This window comes from Panthera uncia, assembly GCF_023721935.1.
Source record: "Panthera uncia isolate 11264 chromosome D3 unlocalized genomic scaffold, Puncia_PCG_1.0 HiC_scaffold_8, whole genome shotgun sequence".
Lineage (NCBI taxonomy): Eukaryota > Metazoa > Chordata > Mammalia > Carnivora > Felidae > Panthera > Panthera uncia.
This window is the reverse complement of record NW_026057586.1, coordinates 38,262,746-38,268,745: the sequence shown is the minus strand read 5'-3', so window position 1 is coordinate 38,268,745 and position 6,000 is coordinate 38,262,746. Positions and strand designations below refer to the sequence as shown.

The 6,000-nt window shown below is 39.2% G+C and overlaps 1 protein-coding gene across 5 annotated transcripts in view; it reads right to left on the bottom strand.

Annotated features, from left to right (window-relative positions):
* NOL4 (nucleolar protein 4) overlaps positions 1-6,000 on the bottom strand; it is a 424,003-nt gene that overhangs the window by 217,985 nt on the left and 200,018 nt on the right. The gene's annotated exons all lie outside the window — the stretch shown is intronic.

The following is a 6,000-nucleotide window of genomic DNA, read 5'->3' as shown; positions in this document are numbered from 1 at the left end:
TCCCTCTCTCTCTCTCTCTCTCTCTCTCTCTCTCAAAAATAAATGATTAAAACATATTTTTTAAAGAGAATTAACCTATAACAGTATGTATGATGTGTGTGTATTTAAGTATATAAATATCCATATATGTGTGTGCATATCTATATCTCTCTATATAAACATAATGTGATGTATATATATTTGGAATCTCCCAAAACACCTGACCTACATTCTTATTCATTTACTTTTGGTAGCTCTTCATTATGGCCTTTAGGCCAAGTGCCTTGGGCAAAATGAATAGGAAAAAAAATTATATAATAATCATTTTAAGATTAGTATTTGGAAATTTAGTCCTAAAATCCAGGTCAGATGCTTACAGGGTCTAAAAAGCTTTTTACCATTTTTCCTCAAATGCACCACAATCTTCTACCTCTAGCCTTTTGATTCCTCCTTAGAAAACTGCCCTTTGATATCTCACCATAAAGCTAACTTTTAAATCCAAAATACAGCTGTAAATAACCCTACGTCAAAAGATTGGTACCTTAATATCCAAAAAAAGTAGATTTTTTTTAAGTCCTTCAAAATCTATTTGCAAAATGGAGTTTAGGTGCCAGCCTTCTTCCTCACTTTGTTACTCCTGGCCTCTGTTCTAAGTCTTCTCCCAGCCTAGGGTCCCCTATAAAAAAATGAAAGTGCATCCATTGCTAGACTATACCCTACATCTTTTTAATTTTCCTCCAAGTTTTTATTTAAATGCCAGTTAGTTAATATACAGTGTAATATTAGTTCCAGGAATAGGATTTAGTGATTCATCACTTACATACAACACCCAGTGATCATCACAACGAGAACCCTCCTTAATACCCATCATTCATTTAACCAATCCCCTCCATCAATGCTCAGTTTGTTCCCTATAGTTAAGAGTCTGTTCTATGGCTTGCCTCTCTCTCCCATGCCACGTCCATCTGTTTGTTCCTTAAATTCCACATGAGTGAAATCATAGATTTATACCCTACATCTTATACCACAGCACCCTAGGGCTACTCTACAACATGAAGCAAGTAATACAGTCTAAATGGATCCTTTGCGAGAACACAGGTAGCAACCTCTTTGACATAAGTGGCAGCAACTTCTTACTAGACACGTCTTTGGAGGCAAGGGAAACAAAAGCAAAAATGCACTATCGGGACATCATCAAGATAAAATGCGTCTGCAAAGTGAAGGAAACAATCATCAAAACTAAAAGGCAACCTTAGAATGGGAGAAGATATTTATAAATGATATATCAGATAAAGTGTTAGTACCCAAAATCTATAAGGAACTTACCAAACTCAACACCCAAAAACAAACAATCCAGTTAAGCAATGGGCTGAAGGCAGGAATAGACAAGTTTCCAAAGAAGATATACAAATGACTAACAGATACATGAAAAAATGGTCAACAACATTCATCATCAGGAAAATACAAATCAAAACTATAATTAATACCATCTCACACCTGTCAGAATGGCTAAAATTAACAACACAGGAAACAACAGTTGTTGCTGAGGATGCAGAGAAAGGGAACTCTCTTACACTGTTGGTGGGAATGCTAATTGGTACAGTCACTCTGGAGAACAGTATGGGGGTTCCTGAAAATGTTAAAATAGAACTAGCTTATGATCCAGCAATTGCAATACTAAGTATTTACCCAAAAGATACAAAAATATTGACTTAAAGGGGCATATGTACCCTGATGTTTATAGTAGGATTATCAACATTAGCCAAATATGGAAACAGCCCAAATGTCTATTGACTAATGAATGGATCAAGAAGATGTGTGTGTGTGTGTGTATATGTATATGTGTATATATATATATATATATATGTATATATTTATGTATATGTATACATATACATATGCATACATATACATATACATATGTATATACATATACATACACACACACACACACACACAATGGAGTATTACTCAGCCAAAATCTTGCCATCTGCAATCATGTGGATGGAGCTAGAGTGTATTATGCTAAGAGAAATAAGTCAGTCAAAGATAAATACCATATGATTTCACTCAGGTGTGGAATTTAAGAAACAAAACAGATAAACATAGGGGACAGAAGAAAAAAAAGAAAGAGAAGGAGGCAAACCATAAGAAACTAATAGCTATAGAGAACAAACTGAGGGTTCCTGGAGGGGAAGTGGGTGGGGACAGGTTAAAGTGGGTGATGGGTATTAAGGAGGGTACTTGTTGTGATGAGCACTAGGTGTTCTATTGAAATAATGGATCACTAAATTCTACTTTTGAAACCAATATTACACTATATATTAACTAATTAGAATTTAAATAAAAACTTGAAACAAAAATGAATAGATACATAGGTGATCGATCGATCGATTGATCGATCCTTTGCTGGGCAGCTCATCCCTCCCCCAGCCCAAGACTCTGACACATTCCTGCCTTTATCACCCTTTGTCCATTTGCAGTTGTCACCTAGAAATTCCTTCTTCATTTTTCTCAATTCCTTTCTTCAAATCCTTCTGATGACTTTTCCATTCTTTTTTTTTTTTTTTAATTTTTTTTTAACGTTTATTTATTTTTGAGACAGAAAGAGACAGAGCATGAACGGGGGAGGGTCAGAGAGAGGGAGACACAGAATCTGAAACAGGCTCCAGGCTCTGAGCTGTCAGCACAGAGCCCGACGCGGGGCTCGAACTCACGGACCGGGAGATCATGACCTGAGCCAAAGTCGGACGCTTAACCGACCGAGCCACCCAGGCGCCCCAACTTTTCCATTCTTTTATTTCTACTTTACTCATCCTCTATATTACTGTTATTAACTTCAGTAAACAGCCCTGTTCTATCTTTTGTTTTCTTATACGCAAAAATTGTAATCGTTCATTACAATAGTCCTGCACTTCCAAGTCCTCAACACCACAAACATCTTTGAAAAGATAATCAGCAAAAGCAGTTGTCTGTTTTTATTTGCATTTGAAAACTATAATCTACATTATATACTATTTAATAATGCTATCTATTTTTTTAATGTTTATTTATTTTTGAGAGAGAGAGAGAGAGACAGCGAGGGCGGGGGAGGGACAGAGAGAGACAGAAGGACAGGATCTGAAGCAGGGTCTGTGCTGACAGCAGAGAGCCTGATGTGGGGCTTGAACTTACAAACCATGAGATCATGACCTGAGCCAAGGTCACGTGCTTAACCGACTGAGCCACTCAGGCATTCCTAGTAATGCTTTTTTTTTTTTTTTTTTTTTAACGTTTATTTTTTTTTGAGACAGAGAGAGAGCATGAACGGGGGAGGGGAGAGAGAGAGGGAGACACAGAATCGGAAGCAGGCTCCAGGCTCTGAGCCATCAGCCCAGAGCCCGACGCGGGGCTCGAACTCATGGACCGTGAGATCGTGACCTGAGCTGAAGTTGGAGGCTTAACCGACTGAGCCACCCAGGCGCCCCATTGCTATCTTAAACATGTACAAAAAATGATGCTACATTTTGAAGTCAAACATTCACAGTAAGGAGTTTACTAATGTAAATAAATATACGTGTGTGTATATATAGGTATGACTCTTACTAAAATATTAAACAGCATTGATTTTAAAATGATAGAACCAATAGTGAGGGTAAGAAAGTAACAGAGAGATTCAGTTTTCCCCCTCCCCAGTGAAGGAGAAGTTCTTAAAACTTGACCTGTTTATCACTAAGAAGAAGGCACATCACCAAGTAGGTTTCATCTGGTTTAGACTGTAATGAGAGTGGCTTTTCCACTTGGCCTTCATGAAGACAAAGTAGATGAAATGGTACTCTAGATCTGTAGCCATTCGGGATTGGGCATGGAGCTTGGGGTCATCTCCAACCAGAGAAATTCTGTCAGTAAAGAACAAGATTTAGTGCAGGGCACTGCATTCTTCCTTGGGTAACTTGACTTTTTGATAACAGCCTCTGACTCTTTATCCAACTGGCCATTACCAACTGAGCACCACCTGGTTCATTCGGTGCTAAATCTGTGCATTCTCAGTAGCCCTCCTTTGTTGAGTGAAAGCAATATACAAGCCTGTTCATGCCCCAGTGCCGTATGAGCACAATCTGCCATACAAGATTTCCTTCTGTAAATCTCTGTCTCCTGTCTTAAATGAAATTCTTTTTGAAAAATCGGGAATGAAAAATGTCAGCCTGGTTTCCTGTAACACTCTGCAATGGTACAGTTGCTTTCATGGATAGGCCCAAACAAGAATGAAATCCACTAAAAGGACAGGACCTTTAGCAATAAGTCTGGTTATATATTCTCTTTAAACAAAGATATTCAGAGGTTGTTTTTAGTATGTCTTTGGCTGCAGCCAAATGGTATAGATACTTGGAAAAGGAATGTCTGAAGGACTTCTGAATAGAAGGTGAAGGAAGGATGATATTGATAGACCTTTCATAATAGTCCAGGGCAGAGCAATTGTATTAGACGCCTCTAATTAGAGGGGGTAGTTAGTTGTCCTCAACAGAATGGACACTTATTTTTGACTTGGCCCTGCATTTTACTCATTCTTCCTTCAACACCACCACATATGAACTTCATAATGTTGTATATACCACTCTTTTTGCCCACACAACATTAATTTTAATTAAGGAAATCACATCATACTAAAATAAATGAAACAGGTGGAAGATTTGCCATGGAGCTATTATTCTTATTCTCTACTCCATTATTGACAAACTATGTACCTTATAAAATAATGGAATAAACTATTATTTAAAAAACTCAGCTATGATGCCAGGGTGCCTGGGTGTCTCAGTCGGTTATGCATCCAACTTCACCTCAGGTCATGATCTCACAGCTTGTGAGTTCAAGCCCCATGTTGGGCTCTGTGCTGACAGCCTAGAGCCTGGAGCCTGCTTCGGATTCTGTGTCTCCCCCTCTCTCTCTGCCCCTCCCCTGCTCATGCTCTGTTGCTCTTTCTCTCTCTCTCTCAAATAAACATCAAAAAATGTTTACAAACATAAAAATAAAAAACTCAGCCGTGATGCCACTGAAAGATACAATCTGAGCCTGAGGTGCTGCCTTTCAGGATGTGATATATGCTCTAAACCAGCTACTGACTCTTGGGGCTGCCTCTCTCTTAGCCACAACATCAGTCTGAAAAGGCTTTTCTGAGATGCTAGTGACACTTCTCACAACTCTTCTCTACAGCTCTACGTTCTGTTGGCCTGTAAGAAGGATGCTTCCAGAAAAACAGCAGACAAGTGACCATTTCACACCACGTGGGCCACTACGGGAACAGGCAAAAGAAGAGCTATGTATGGGCCGTGGTCACTCATCTTGAATACCAAGGGAATGAAAGGTATCGAAAAAAGAAAATAGGTTGGGAGATAGGCCCAAACGAGTACCTGAAGCATTTTTCATTTTACTTTGCCAAAAGGAAAATACTGTCAAGGTAATCCTTATAGGTAGAGATAAAATCTCATCTCCCCGGCCTCCCCTCCGATATCTGACCTGGAAAATACTCCAAGTAATCCAACTGCCAGCTAAAGAAAGGAAAACGTGGAATGAGTAGTGGAGCGGGCTAGTGATACTATCTTTGGCTTTGGAATCAGATGCAGAAACTAGGAGTGTAGTATTTATCTGGATTTCTTTGCTGTCAAGTGTCTGAAGATTAAAACATGTTTCTTGTCTCTTTAATTTTTTTTTCTCAAATGTATTTTTGAGAGGGGCGGGGAGAGGGAGGGTGGAGAGGCAGAGAGTGAGGGAGATAGCAGAGAGCCCGATGCAGGGCTCTCGAACACAGGGACCAACTGCAAGATCATGACCTGAGGTGAAGTCGGACGCTTAACTGACTGAGCCACCCAGGCATCCGGAAGTTTTATTTCCATTGTGTATATATGGTGTGGTGATGGTAGATAAATATGCTAATTAGTCCATTAATTACATAATTTCAATGGTTACAGAACGAAAGAAGAAACGAACATCCATGGGTAATCTGGCCTGAGAAACTGGGGCTCCCCAACACCATCTCTGAGTGCA